Raw genomic sequence first — 15,969 nt, 5'->3', positions numbered from 1 at the left:
CAAGCCGCCTCTGCCCTGCACACCATGGCTCTCCTGCAGGTCCACCAAGCCAAGGCACTAAAATAACTGCATGAGGGTAGTCCGCCCCAGATCTGATGCAGGAACTGTGCTCGGCGACCGACCTCGCTCTCCGAGCGACGAAGGTCACGGCGCGGTCTCTCGGGCGGACAGTGTCCACATTAGTGGTCCAGCAGCGCCACCTTTGGGTCAACCTAGTCGAGATGGGTGAGGCCGACAAGACACGGTTCCTTCCTGCCCCCATCTCCCAGGCTGGCCTATTCGGCGACACCGTCGAGGACTTTGCCCAGCAGTTCTCGACGGTGAAGCAGCAGACGGAGGCTATCCGGCATATCCTGCCCCGGCGCGGCTCAAGATCCCACACCCCGTCTGCCCATCACCAAGGGCGTCCCCCTGCGGTGACTGCACCGGCTCTGCTGCAGCCCGCCCCTTCGGCCCGGAGCCCACCGCAGGAAGCAGACACCACCCGTCTCATGGCTGGCCGCTAAGAACCCACGAAGGTCATCAAAGCGCCCCTGAGACGGGCGACCCAGGATAGATGAAACCCATTGCATTGGAGCTGGTAGTAAGACCACTCCATCCCCCGGTGGAGGGCCGGGTGGAGAATCTTTTGTTGCCTTTTTATTTGATTTCACCACATGCCCAAGTGGCTGTGGTACCCAACAGTTCAGCAAAACAGTTCAGTTTCCTCCTTCCCTGGGTCACATACCCAGTGTGCACGGTCGTCATCACGACCACCGTCCACGGGTTTTTCCTTGCAGGATTGGCACTCCAGCGGCGGTCTCCCCACCCCTGTGCGCCCAGCTGTGGCACACATCCGCCCCCAATGTGACAGTCTCCATGGGTTATGAGGACAGGCCTCTTCCTCCCCCATCCCAGGCTGTTCCGGGGGTGGTCACAAGGAGCCAGGTAAGTGCTTCGATGTCCCTAGACTCAGCACGGCCACAACATGGTGTGGCACCTCGATCTCCGCCCTGCTGCGAGGCCCCTCCTGCCGGTATGTCCGACAACGTTGTCCCTTTGGTCCCCCTTGCACGGAACTTGGATGCGTGGCTTGCGCTTTCCAATCCATCACGATGGCTGGTCCGAACCGTCCGACTCGGCTACGCGATTCAGTTTGACAGGCGTCCGCCCAGGTTCAGAGGTATCCACTTCACCTTGTTGAAGGATGAAAACGCTGCTACCTTGCGTGCGGAAAGATCGCTACCCTCCTACGGATGGGTGCGATAGACCCTGTCCCTTCGGCCGAGATGAAGAAGGGTTTTTACAGCCCCTACTTCATCATACCAAAAAAGGCGGTGGGTTGTGGCCAATCTTGGACCTGCAAGTACGGAACCAGGCTTTACACAGACTCCCGTTCAAGATGCTGACGCAAAAACGCATTATGGCGAGCGGTCTGCGCTCTCGTTGTATGTCACAACTCGCCCACCGTCTCCTCCTCTGGAGTCAGCAGCACTTCAAGCCGCTGCGAGCCACTCACATCCAGGGAGACCTCAACACTATAGCGGACGCACTGTCACAGCAGGTTACCCTCAGGGGAGAGTGGAGACTCTATCCTCAGGTGGTCCAGCTGATCTGGAGTCGATTCGGACAGGCACAGGTAGACCTGTTCACCTCCCAAGAATCCTCCCACTGCCCACTCTGGTACGCCCTGACCGAGGCTCCTCTCGGCATAGACGCGCTGGCTCACAGCTGGCTTCCTGGCCTACGCAAATATGTGTTTCCCCCAGTGAGCCTACTTGCACAGACTCTGTGCAAGGTCAGGGAGGACGAGGAGCAGGTCATCCTGGTAGCACCCTACTGGCCCACCCAGACGTGGTTCTCGGACCTCACGCTCCTCATGACAGCCCCCCCATGGCGAATTCCCCTGAGGAAGGATCTTCTTTCTCAGGGGCAGGGCACCATCTGGCACCCGCGACCAGACCTCTGGAATCTCCATGTCTGACCCCTGGATGGGACGTGGAAGACCTAAGCGGTCTACCACCCGCGGTGGTAGACACGATCACTCAGTCTAGGGCCCTCTCTATGAGGCGTGTATGCCTTTAAGTGGCGTCTGTTCGCTAAGTGGTGTTATTCCCAATGGGAAGACCCCCAGAGATGCGCAGTCAGATCGGTGCTTTCCTACCTGCAGGAGAGGTTGGAAGGGTGGCTGTCCCCTTCCACCTTGAAGGTGTACGTTGCTACTATAGCAGCACACCACGACACAGTGGATGGTAAGTCCTTAGGGAAGCACGACCTGATCATCAGGTTCCTGAGAGGCACCAGGAGGCTGAACCCCTCCAGACCGTGCCTCGTTCCCTCATGGGACCTCTCTGTAGTTCTTCAGGGTCTACAGAGAGCCCCCTTTGAGCCTTTGCAGTCAGCTGGGCTTAAGGCACTCTCCTTGAAGACTGCCCTCCTAACTGCGCTCACTTCCATCAAGAGGGTAGGAGACCTGCAAGCGTTCTCTGTCAGCGAAACGTGCCTGGAATTTGGTCCGGGCTACTCTCACGTGATCTTGAGACCCCGACCGGGCTATGTGCCCAAGGTTCCCACGACCCTTTTTAGGGACCAGGTGGTGAACCTGCGAATGCTGCCCCAGGAGGAGGCAGACCCAGCCCTGTCATTGCTGTGTCCGGTGTGCGCTTTACGCAACTATTTGGATCGCACACAGAGCTTTAGGATCTCTGAGCAGCACTTTGTCTGCTTTGGCGCACAGCAGAAAGGAAGCGCTGTCTCCAAGCAGAGGATCGCCCACTGGCTCATTGATGCCATAGCTATGGCATATCACGCCCAGGACGTGCCGCCCCCGGTAGGGCTACGAGCCCATTCTACCAGGGGTGTAGCTGCCTCCTGGGCCCTGGCCAGGGGTGCCTCTCTAACAGACATTTGCAGAGCAGTGGGCTGGGCAACACCCAACACCTTGGGTGTTGCCCAGCCCACTGCTCTGCAAATCCGGAGGTTGTAACCGGTTTCGTCCCAAGTAGTGGCACGCAATACAAGCGGATAAGCCTGGGATAGCCGGCCGGGTGTATCGCATGCACATAGCGCCTTTCACTTCCTCTGAGCTGAAGACGTGCGCCATTAATTCCCAGTAGTGTTCACAAACTATGTTCCCTGGTTGACTTCCTCCGAGCCCTGTGGCAGTCGAGTGTTCGAAGAGACTCGCTGCCGGCCCAGTACACGTGCTAACTAAGAGCCTTGTTCTGGGGTAGGTGCTCCACATGTGGTGGTTCCCTGTAAGGTAACCTCATGCGATGTATATCTTCCGCTAATTCCTTTCCCTGTTGGTAAACTGCATCTTCCTTGGGCAGAGCCCCCTCTACCACAGTCTCCATGTTTGTAGTAACTCCTCCCCCATTGGGTAGGATCTACCATGAGACTCTCCACATGGTCGGCAAGACCATGTGATGTATTTTTCCACTTAAATATCCCCCTCTCTCTTTGGGCGAGGTGTGGTCTCCGCGGTGTCCTCCCCTTGGGAGGGACACCCCCCAACTAGACCTGGCGGCCCAGTCAGATAATCCCCCTTGTTTTTTAGGGAGTGGGAAAAAAGAAGGGGAAAAGAGGCCACGACTGAGTTAGCCTGTCTCTATCTTTTGGGTAGTCGACTTGTCCCCAAAGGGCCGTTCGACACTCATAACTATGTTGGGGGAGGTTACGTGTTGGCCTGGTGCGCTGGCTACGAGGCACACAGTCGTCTGCCCGTCACACATCGCCAGTTCATGTAACACAGTTCAGCCAGTTGCGCCGTTTTGTATAGGGACCCCTAGTGTCACTACATTGACACAACGTCGAGTGAGTGACAGATAGGGAATGTCCTGGTTACTTGCGTAACCTCCGTTCCCTGATGGAGGGAATGAGACGTTGTGTCCCTCCTGCCACAATGCTGAACTACCCACTGAAATGGCCGGACCTTGTCTCGGCTCCTCAGCATAAAACCTGAATGAGTGGTTGCATACCAGCTCCTTTTATACCCATATGTCCGGGGGACTGGCATGCAAATACCACTCGCCAATTTTCATTGGCCTTTTATCAAAGACCAGAGGTGTTTCGGGCTCCCAAGAGTGACCCCTCATGTCACTACATCGACACAATGTCTCGTTCTCTCCATCAGGGAACGGAGGTTACGCAAGTAACCAGGACGTTTTACTTGTGATTTGTATGAAAGGACATAAAAGCTATTACTGTTGTAGCTCCTCTAGTGTTCATTTCACCAGGAAAGTGCAGCAATAAATAATACAAGGCACGTAAAATTCATTTTACAAAAATGCAGGTATAGTAAGGGGATTCTATGAGACCATGTTGCAAAATTGTGGGTAATTTGAAAAAACAAACAAAAAAAAAACAAATGATATTTTAGTAAGGGTAACTAAAAGTTATACCCTGAGGGGTTATTAATCATTGAAGAATTAATTAAACGTTCCAACATAAGTCTAATAGCAAGAATAAGGGCAAATTCAATAACTAAACATGATCAAATTACATGCTGGTGTCTGCTCCGGAACAATAATGCAAAAAAATCAATGGTACGTTGATACCACTTTTCCTCATCACAGCTAAACAAATCAAAAGCTGTGGTGAGATCATGAGAAAAAATCATCTCACTTGCAGTTGGTGCATCATATAATGATGTCATAGAGACTCCTCCTACTGAAGTGCCCCAAGCAAAATGTCTCCTCAATAACAAACAAATTGGCACTACTTGTCTAACCACAGTTGAAAGAGTTAGGCAAGCAGAAAACCCCTCAGTTCCATGCAGGAACGAGTTCTTTGGAGGGACTGTCAGGAAAGGTCTGGTGTTAATGGTTCCAGGTTGAACCCTACATCTTCATTGCAGTTACCAAACAGGCAATGGGCAGATGGAAAAGTTTTTTTTTTTTTTCTCTTTGATGATGGAGGAGTCTCTTTGGATCTGTGATGGTGGGATAGAGGAGGATGAGACTGGTAGGGTGAAGTAGGGCATGGAGATTAGGTTAGTGTGATGTAGGCAGATGCTTTTTCCTTTAGCTGGCGCAGACACAGATGGCAACTCCAGCTTCCTGCAATGGAAAAGCCTCAAATGTCATAAAGCAGAAAGAGGCATACACAATATATTTGGACAAAGTCAAATACACTATTTAAAGATGAAGTGTCTATTCTTTTTTTTTTCTTTCTTTTTTTTTGTTTTTTTGTTAAAGTACTTAATGTTCAGAGATAATGTTATGTAAGTCATTCATAGGTTGATTTCCCCAAAATATATAAGTGCTGTGGTGCTATCAAAATACTGCTCTGTTTGTTCAAGGATCCCGACCAGTCCAACACAGCAACAATGGCTCAACCATTGGTGTCACTTTGAGATGGGACTATCTGTATGTTGACCAATAGAAGATGGTGGAGTGTTAGGGAAAGCTGTTTGAAAACAGTTATTACTTTCACATTTCCATTTGGTGATACTTATGACGCAGAAATAACACACTTCACCTTTAAGTTGCAGTTCTTGTACTTAAACAATAAATACAAATTATATATACAGTATATATATATATATATATATATATATATATATATATATATATATATATATATAGTGTTGAAGTCAGAAGTTTACATACACTTCGGTTGAAGTCTTTAAAACTAATTTTTTAACCACTCCTCAGATTTCATATTAGCAAATTAGCAAAAATGACCATAGTTCTGTCAAGTCATTTAGGACATCTACTTTGTGCATGACATGAGTAATGTTTCCAACATTTGTTTACAGACAGATTGTTTCACTTTTAATTGACTATATCACAGTTCTAGTGGGTCAGAAGATTCATACACTTACTTACACTTAAAGGCACAAGTTAACTGTGCCTTTAAGCAGCTTGGAAAATTCCAGAAAATTATGTCAAGCCTTTAAGCAAGTAGCCAATTAGATTCTGATAGGCTAATCTGAGTCAATTGGAGGTGTACCTGTGGATGTATTTTAAGGCCTACCTTCAAACTCAGTGCCTCTTTGCTTGATATCATGGGAAAATCAAAAGAAATCAGCCAAGACCTAATTAAAAAAAATTGTAGACCTCCACAAGTCTGGTTCATCCTTCCATTGATCATGGTATAATAGTGGGGGGTTGTACTTGCTTGTTTTGATTATTGGGGCGGGGTTACCTCCCCCATATCCCCCCAGAATTTACGCCCCTGCTTGGGAGCAATTTCCAAACACCTGAAGGTACCACGTTCATCTGTACAAACAATAGTACGCAAGTATAAACAACATGGGACCACGCAGCCATCATACCGCTCAGGAAGGAGATGCATTCTGTCTCCTAGAGATGAACATAGTTTGGTGCGAAAAGTGTAATTCAATCCCAGAACAATTGAAAAGGACCTTGGGAAGATGCTGGAGGAAACAGGTAGGCAAGTATCTATTTCCACAGTAAAACGAGTCCTATATCGACATAACCTGAAAGGCTGCTCAGCAAGGAAGAAGCCACTTCTCCAAAACCACCATAAAAAAGCCAGACTACAGTTTGCAAGTGCACATGGGGACAAAGATCTTACTTTTTGGAGAAATGTCCTCTGGTCTGATGAAACAAAAATGTAACTGTTTGACCATCGTTATGTTTGGAGGCTTGCAAGCCAAAAAACACCATCCCAACCGTGAAGCATGGGGGTGCCAGCATCATGTTGTGGGGGTGCTTTGCTGCAGGAGACACTGGTGCACATCACAAAATAGATGGCATCACGAGGAAGGAAAATTATGTGGATATATTGAAGCAACATCTCAAGACATCAGCCAGGAAATTAAAGATTGGTCGCAAATGGGTCTTCCAAATGGACAATGACCCCAAGCATGCCTCCAAAGTTGAGGCAAAATGGCTTAAGGACAACAAAGTCAAGGTATTATAGTGGCCATCACAAAGCCCTGACCTCAGTCCGATATGAAATGTGTGGACAGAACTGAAAAAGCGTGTGCGAACAAGGAGGCCTACAAACCTGACTCAGTTACACCAGTTCTGTCTGGAGGAATGGGCCAAAATTCCAGCAACTTATTGTGAGAAGCTTGTGGAAGTCTTCCCAAAACATTTGACCCAAGTTCAACAATTTAAAGGCAATGCTATCAAATACTACAAAGTGTATGCAAACTTATGACCCACTGGGAATGTGATGAAAGAAATAAAAGCTGAAATAAATAATTATCTCTACTATTATTCTGACATTTCACATTCTTAAAATAAAGTAGTGATCCTAAATGACCTAAGACAGGGAATGTTTTCTACTGTGAAATACAGAGTTTAAATGTATTTGACAAAGATGTATGTAAACTTCTGTCTTGTATATATAGTATATAAAATAGTATAAATATAAATGGTGTTTCTTCAACTTGGGCACATTTAAAACATTTTCATATTCACTTTAGTTTCGCTTTTTCACTTTTTTTTTTCTGAAAGTCATTAAAATTCCCACCACAGTGTCATTTCCAGCATATCTCGAATTTTGCATAGTCTTTTTTATATTTTATTTTATCCCCTTTTTCTCCCCAGTTTGGAATGCCCAATTCCCACTACTTAATAGGTTGTGGTGGTGCTGTGGTTACTCACCCCAATCCAGGTGGCAGAGGACAAGTCTCAGTTGCCTCTGCTTCTGAGACAGTCAATCCACACATCTTATCACATGGCTCGCTGTGCATGACACCGTGGAGACTCACAGCATGGAGGCTCATGCTACTCTCCGCAATCCATGCACAACTTACCACACACCCCATTGAGAGTGACAAACACTAATCATGATCACGAGGAGGTTACCCCATGTGACTATACCCTCCCTTGCAACCAGGCCATTTTGGTTGCTTAGGAGACCTGGCTGGAGTCATTCAGCACGCCCTGGATTTGAACTCGTGACTCCAGGGGTGGTAGTCAGCATCAGTACTCACTGAGCTACCCAGGCCCCCTTTTGCCTAGTCTTTAACAGAATTCTGCAGTGGAAATTACGGTGATTGAAATAACATTTTTAAGGACTTTTAAATAAAAATGGTCGACTGCTTTGTATTACTAAGGCTAATTTCATAGCTAACATTTTAAGTATCCTAGATACACTCACAATTAAATTATATTTTCACACTTTTTGCATAATTACAGTCTGACCCAAAATAAAGCCCCCCCCCCCATTAAATGATGAAGGCCTGCTAAAAAGTTTCCAAGTCAGTTTTAATGTATGTGACCTTCACATAACAAAATGAGTTCAAGAGAAAAAGTTTAATTCTGTTATTTTTTATAATAATCAACCCCTGGGCATGAAAGTGCAGTAAAAACAACACCAAAAGGTAAAATACAGATAGCACATACCCTCCGGAGGCTCCGCCATGGGGGGACTTAGACAGTACATATGATACCCTCTGTCACAATCGTCACAGAATAAAAGCTGATCCTGCAAAAATAATGCAAGTTGATCCTTGTATGCATATTTCCCCAAATGCCAGATCTGGGGTTTGGATTAAATAACTCAGAAACACAAAAAAGGAATGCATTGGAAAGGAAAGCTATTTGGCAGGGGATCCTTACGTCATTCTCTGATGTACCACACAAGCTGCACGATTTGCACTCGATGCACTGCCAGCGGTAGGTCCGCACTGCTGCCGTCATGTTGACGGTGAACTGCAGGCATGACGGATGCCCTACAAGGAAAAAAAGAAAATTAATAAAACCATTCCTAAGCCAAGGAGAGCTAAGAAAGGGTTTGGTCGCACCTGATCGGCCGCAGTCCGCACAAGAAATGAGATCTTCTGGACAGCCAGTTTTCTTAGAGCCTCCTAGACAGAAGTCACAGTAGCCGTTGGGGATGACAGAGCCATCAGCTGCTTTTTTGGCTGCAATGAGACATAGAAATGCAAAACTTAAAAAAAAGGGAACATACACTCACTGGCCACTTTATGAGGTACACCTGTACATCTACTTATTCATGCAATTATCTAATCAGCCAATCGTGTGGCAGCAGTATAATGTATAAAATCATGCAAATATGGGTCAGGAGCTTCAGTTGTTAACATCAACCATCAGAATGGGGAAAAAATGTGATCTCAGTGATTTAGACCGTGGCATGATTGTTGGTGCCAAACAGGCTGGTTTGAGTATTTCTGTAACTGCTGATCTCCTGGAATTTTCACATGCAACAGTCTCTAGAGTGTATAGAGAATGGTGCAAAAAACAAAAAACAACCAAATGAGCGTCAGTTCTGTGGACGAAAACGCCTTGTTGAAGAGAGGTCAGTGGATCCACACTGGATCGAGCTGATAGAAAGTCTACTGTAACTCAGATAACCACTCTGTACAACTGTAGTGTGCAGAATAGCATCTCAGAATGCACAACATGTCGAACCTTGAGGCAAATGGGCTACAACAGCAGAAGACAACATCGGGTTCCACTTCTGTCAGCCAAGAACAGAAAGCTAAGGCTGCAGTGGGCCTACAATTTGTGTACCTCAGCAGAAATCCAGATTTGTCAGACCAAGCGATGTTTTTCAAATCGTCTACTGTTCAGTTTTGGTGAGCCTGTCCCTACTGCAGCCTCAGTTTCCTGTTCCTAGCTGACAGTAGTGGTACTCGGATGGGTCTTCTGCTGCTGTTGCCCATCCGCCTCAATGTTCGATGTGTTGTACGTTCAGAAATGCTTTCACGCATAGCACTGTTGTAATGTGTGTTTATTTGGGTTACAGTCACCTTCCTGTCAGCTTGGACCAGTCTGGCCATTCTCCTCTGACCTCTGTCATTAACAAGCCGTTTTCGCCCACAGAACTGCCACTCGCTGGATGTTTTTCATTTTTCGCACCATTCTCTGTACACTACAGACTGTTGTGCGTGAAAATCACAGGAGATCAGCAGTTACAGAAATCCTCAAACCAGCCCGTCTGGCACCAACAATCATGTCACGGTCTAAATCACTGAGATCACATTTTTTCCCCATTCTGATGGTTGATGTGAACATTAACTGAAGCTCCTGACCCATAATCGTATGAATAAGTAGATGTACAGGTGTACCTAAAAAGTGGCTGGTGAGTGTATACTGTAAGTTTAGTACTTAGGAGCTTGTTTGCACCAACAATCATGCCACGGTCTAAGTCACTGAGATCACATTGTTCCCCATTCTGATGGTCGATGTGAACATTAACTGAAGCTCCCATATCTACATGATTTTATACATTACACTGCTGCCAAATCATTGGCTGATTAGATAATCGCATGAATAAGTAGATGTACAGGTGTACCTAATAATGTGGCTGAGTGATACTGTAAGTTTAGTACTTAAGAGTTTGTTTAAATCCCTAACCATAAGTATGAGCAATAGTTATAGTGATGCTTGCTTTAGCAAACAGCACTGCGTAGAGCTGCTTATAGGATCCCTGCTGAATTGTGTAGTGGGTTTTCTGTCCATATGTTTCCTTTCACAATGGTATATGGGCCTGCTGAAGCATGCAGGTGGTGAATGCTGCATGGAGTAGAGAGGGGTGGGGGGGGACATGTGCTCTCCACTGGGAGAACTGGAGGTCTGTTAAATATTGTCACAGTAAGAGAGGGGAACTGCTGTGCGACAAGAGACAAATACACAGCAGGAGACTGGTGTATATAATTAACAAGTAAGACAAGGATGTCGCCAGTTTGCCCAGTTACTGCGCAACTCTCAGATCAGTCTGTATTCATGGCTGAATGAATCTGTCTGTCAGAGGGATGAATTAAAAACTGCACGGTGAGACTAAGAGAAGAGGATTTTGAGTGCACAAATGTGTGTTTGTGTACATGTAAGTGGAGTTCAAAATTCTGGGATCATATTGAAAATCTGGGATTCAAAATCTAGTTTACACCTGGAAATACTGTATACCAGCTTGATCCAAAGAAAATTACATGAATGTGCTGACTTTTTGCTAAATTATATTATGTGGTTCAATACATGTATTGCAGCAGTTCCAAAATGAAATGTCCACTGTGTGGCACTAAAAGGGAATTATATTTTCTCACAATGAGGTTTTGGAGGTTGGTGCTCTATTGAGTTTGAAATCAACAAAACTTACCTCCTTACCCTAAACCTTAAACCTATCCTACAGTGTCATAAAAAGCAAATGTGAGATGAAAAACGCAACTGCAGAAGCAACCACGTCATTTTGTGCTCCTATGTCACTTTCAACTCATGTCTTGACTTGCGTGCTCTTTAGGACTCGTACCCCAGTCCTATCCATTGCAAGTGCAACACTTTATCAGTTGAGCTAATATGCATATGCAATTTAATTGTGCTTGAACAAGCTCATAAATGTAGTTGGTTATGTGATGCAAATGTTAAAATTAGGGCTGTCAATCAATTCATTTTTTAAATCAAATTAATTACATGGTATGCTGATTAATTAATAGAATTAATCGCAATTAATCGCATATATATTTTTGCTGAAAAAGCCCCTCAAATAACAATAATTCAATATATAATGATTAAATAATTATAAATAGTTGTATTTAAATAATTATAAATAAAATATATACAGTATATTTTAAAATAATAATAATAATTCAGATAAATAAAATGCAATAAATTACTGTGACAGTCAAGTAAAGCATTAAAAAAGATGATACAAAAAGTGGCCTTAAAAGCATTTTTCTAGTGTTCATCTGCAATACTTGCAGCGAGCCATAAAAAAAGTGCAAAAATGTAGGTACAGTAACGTGGTTCTATGAGACCAGATTGAAATAAACAGAAAGTTTAAGGAATTTTATACATTTAAAACAAAGAAACGCTATGACAAACAATGAGTAAAAATATTTGGGATTATGCACTACTGTATTTCTAGGTCCCTAACCAAATGGAAGACAAATTTATGAGCTTGACCATGTTAATTCCCTGGTACAAAAGGTCAGATTTCCTTGCTTCCACTGAAACACACATCTCAGTATTTTGGACCACTCTCAAATCATGCTGAATGATGGATAATTTTTGTTTTTCCATGCCAGCTCGAGTGCATGCTGTGATTAAAGCAAAAGGGGCACATGCCAAAAACTAAGAAATGCTGAAATTCATATAGATTTTTCTATTGAACTTCTCAATTTGAATGTATATACTTAAATATAATTTGTAATAAAGGATTTTTAATTAAATCCGAAAAATTTGGTCTCAGAATTTTTGACCCCACTGTATGTAGTAAAAAAAATATGCATTATGCAACCGTACAACATAACACACACACACACACACACACACACACAAACATAATCAGGAGCTGGTGTGTAACTCTGCCGGGTGATTTTGGAAAGCTCTGGCCCTCTCCAGCGAGGTCATTAATCCACTCCATCCTCTAGAGATCAAATCATTGGGGGAGGGGTGTGTGTGTGTGTGTGTGTGTGTGTGTGTGTGTGTGTGTGTGTTAGAGAGAGTTAGGAGGAATCTGTGCTGTTTTATTCTCTAATCTCTAGAGAAAAAGAGAGAAAGAGAGAGAGGGATGTAGAGGGAGAGAGAAAACGCCTCTGATCATTATAAGAGAGGACGTATAAAAAAATCCAGTGCAGTGGTCACTGTAACAACCTCAGCATCCAGCATCAACGCACACACAAATAATCATAAATTACAAATGCAAGGTTGAGAGGGGAAGAAAAAATAACTCGGGCTCTAAAGGAGAACAGAACAACTGGACCGAATTAGTTTCTAATTCAAGAGAGCATAAAAACATAGACTGTGTAGTGCAATCATGCCACTCATGGTCTATAGCCGTGCATCTCAGTGGAAGGCATTAGGGGCAGTACTTCTAGCCATAGCGGGGGGCCCAGTGTACTCTGACGCTGTCCATGGTCCTTGAACATGCTGCAGTGTCTCCATCTACTTTACAAAGCTGCAAGCATGTGATTAATCCAGCAGAGCCACTTTTAACTATCAACTATTTTGACTATAAATCCTGGTGTACTTTGCAGATTATTCTGACCAAGAACAGCCCACTTAAACCGATCGATATATAAAAGGACCAACTACAGTTGGCTTTTTTGTGACATGTAAGGGCCAACCTGGTCCCATAGAATCACTTTACTATACCTAATTTTTTGCAAAAAGATTTTTACGTGGCTCATTGTAGGCATCAAGCCACTTTCCTGCTACAATGAACAACAGAGGCGCTACAACAATGACTTGTATTCCCTTTCACACCAATCACAACTGAAACAGTGATTATCAGTTCATAAACACTTTTTACCATGTTCCTTACAAAATGCTATCTTCATTGACATCAAAACACTTTTACAATAGTGCATGATTTGTGAGGTAGTACTTATTAATGTTTGCATTACATAACCAATTATATTTAAAACCTTGATTAAGCGTGATCAAATGGTGCAGCAGCTCAACTGACAGAGAGTTGCGCTTGCGATGCAAAGGACCAGTGTATGAGTGCTGAAGAGCATACAAGTCGACACGTGAGCCGAAAGTATGGTCATGGAAGCACAAATTGGTTTCTTCAGCAACTGCATTTTTCATTTCACATTTACTTTTTATGACACTATCGGTTAGGGTTAGGTTTCAGGTTTATGGTAGGGAGGTGGGTTTTGTTGATTTAAAACTCGATAGAGCATTAACCTTAAAAACCTCATATGTTTGGGAGAAAATTTATCTCACATTCAGCGGCACACATTTCACCTCGGAACTGCCACAGCACGTGTAAGGAACCACGTAATATCATTTTGCAAAAATTACGTCACAGTCACTTTTTTTCATGATAACAGGCAAGTAGTCAGGGCCATTTCTAGCTATTAGTGGTATAAGCGACCACTTAGGGCCCCTGAGCCACCAGGGGGCCCTCAAAGCAAGGTCTTTTTTTATTTGTATTTATTTATTTATTTTAAATATACAAAAAGCTGTGAGTAAGACCCAGGCAGCTGTTTTGGCTAAATTAGACAGTTATTGGGGGCCCCCTTGTGGCCAGAGGGGGAAGGGAAAATGTAACTGCAAGAAGAGAGTTGTAGCTAGATGTGATAGGGGCCTCTAAATAGGATTTTGCTTAGGGCCCCCATATGCTTAGAAACGGCCCTGCTGGTAGAGGCAGGAAAATTTAAAATTTCCATGCAACAAAGAGATGCAGTGTTCTCTACAGTTGGGAAAATGAAGACTCTGAAGAAATCAGTATACTGTAAATCAAAAACAGCAACTAGTTCTTTCATAAAAGTACTTATCCACAGTTTTCCTGAGCAACCACTGGGTGGCGCTATGATGATTCTAATTGCCTGTTTTAGGTTTCTGGTCTGGAAAAGTAAGATCTACAGAAACAAGTGACCCAGAAAGAGAATAACAACCATTTAAGTTTTACATTTTTTGGAGTAATAATTAGGCTCAACTTGTGCAGTTGTTGGCTGTCATAACAACTCAAAATACTTAATGATATCAACATAGCTAACCTCGGATCATCGCTTCATGTCATCTACACACTCAGGTGAGGCCCTGTCAATAAAAAATGGTCATCTCGAATCTGTGAAGTATCGGCACTATACAGCCACTTGTTTTTTGAAAATTTTCAAAAATGTAATACCTTAAATTTTTACATTACCCACAAAGAATATACACTGATGCAAGTGGAAACACTGTAGACCGGAAAGTGAAAACAATCCAATCACGGAACACATCCGCGTTCTGGAAAAAGGTGGAATTTAGCAGCCTGGTACTTAATAAACATGACTTTGTTTCCTAGCAGACAGATAAAAACCTGTGCACCCTGACTCCTGGATATTGCATTGTGGTGAGCAGGGTGTGGCCAAGTGGCATCTGGGCAGAGTGAGGCCAAGGAGATAAGTGGTCAACCTGTGCACCACACTGGTCTCCAGCAGTTCCAGTGAGGAGCGGCAGGAGTATTTAAGGAGAAGAGACAGTGGCAGATGGGGAGAGAGAGATGCATGGAACTGCGTGTGTGTCGACGTTATTTGTGCTGCTGAAGAGCAATATGTGTGAGAGACTTTTGAAAAGCAAACCTCTGTGTGTTGATGTGGTTCGTTATGTGTGACACAGAAAAGTGAACAGCGTTTGTGAAATTAAAGTCTTGCGTTGGAGTGTTCACCCGGTCCCCACTTCCTCCTTCCATAGAAAGGCAGAGGTCTGCCACATGCATTTGGCAGACAATTATACTGGCGCTTGTGGTTCTGGAAAGCATTGTGCAAGATATGCATCAGATGGTCAATCAATTATCCAGACTAGCATTCAACAAGCATCCAGTACACACTTGCCATGCTAAATTTTCATTTCATGAAATATGCAAAGACAACTATAAGTATGCAACTACAATATAAATAAGTATAAGTCAGTTGATTCTGCAGTGCTATAAAAAATAGCTCAGTTTGTTTGAGCATCCCGACCAGCCCAACACAGCATCACTGGCTTGACCAGTAGCTTGAGTTTGGGGCGGAACTATCTGTTTTGTTTTGTTTTGTTTTGTTTTTGGCCAATGGACATCATCAACCAACATCATTATTATTGCAATTCATTTGGTGATGCGAGTGGAACAGAAATGACACATTACACATTTAATTTGATCAAATATATAATTAAATGTATAATCTAATTGTAGCAAATACACTAAGGTTATGAAAAATGCAATTCAATAGCATACGGATTAAGAAATGCAAGTAAGGACTAATCCAGTCTGTTTTCTAAAAGTTTGTATACATAAAACAAAAGGCAAAAAAAAAAAAAAATCTATTCTCTCAAAAGCAGACTGTGCTCTTTATTCCCTGTGGAGCGTTAAAACACACATGCTCATACAAGCACACAAACATTTTACACCTAATCACAAAGCACTCAAATACTTCCCTCTGTCTCACATGGACACATAAAAAAAAATAAAAAATAAAACACACACACAACATGTATGTTTACCAAAAGGCTCAAAACCCTGGAGAGTGAATCAGCAGTTTCTAACATGGCTGTGAATGTGAGAGCGGGACTGCACAGTAGCCCGCCTGACTCAAGGAAAAGCCTATCAGTGATTAAAAGCATGCAGTCGTGGGGG

At 44.0% G+C, this 15,969-nt stretch overlaps 1 pseudogene; it reads right to left on the bottom strand.

The window, feature by feature from the left end:
- Positions 1-4,676: 4,676 nt before the first annotated feature.
- Positions 4,677-15,969, bottom strand: part of LOC127429593 (zinc finger protein neuro-d4-like) — an 85,813-nt pseudogene continuing 74,520 nt past the window's right edge.

Source organism: Myxocyprinus asiaticus, chromosome 39 (genome assembly GCF_019703515.2).
Source record: "Myxocyprinus asiaticus isolate MX2 ecotype Aquarium Trade chromosome 39, UBuf_Myxa_2, whole genome shotgun sequence".
NCBI lineage: Eukaryota > Metazoa > Chordata > Actinopteri > Cypriniformes > Catostomidae > Myxocyprinus > Myxocyprinus asiaticus.
Note: the sequence above shows the minus strand (reverse complement) of the source record. Positions and strands in the feature narration are given on the sequence as shown.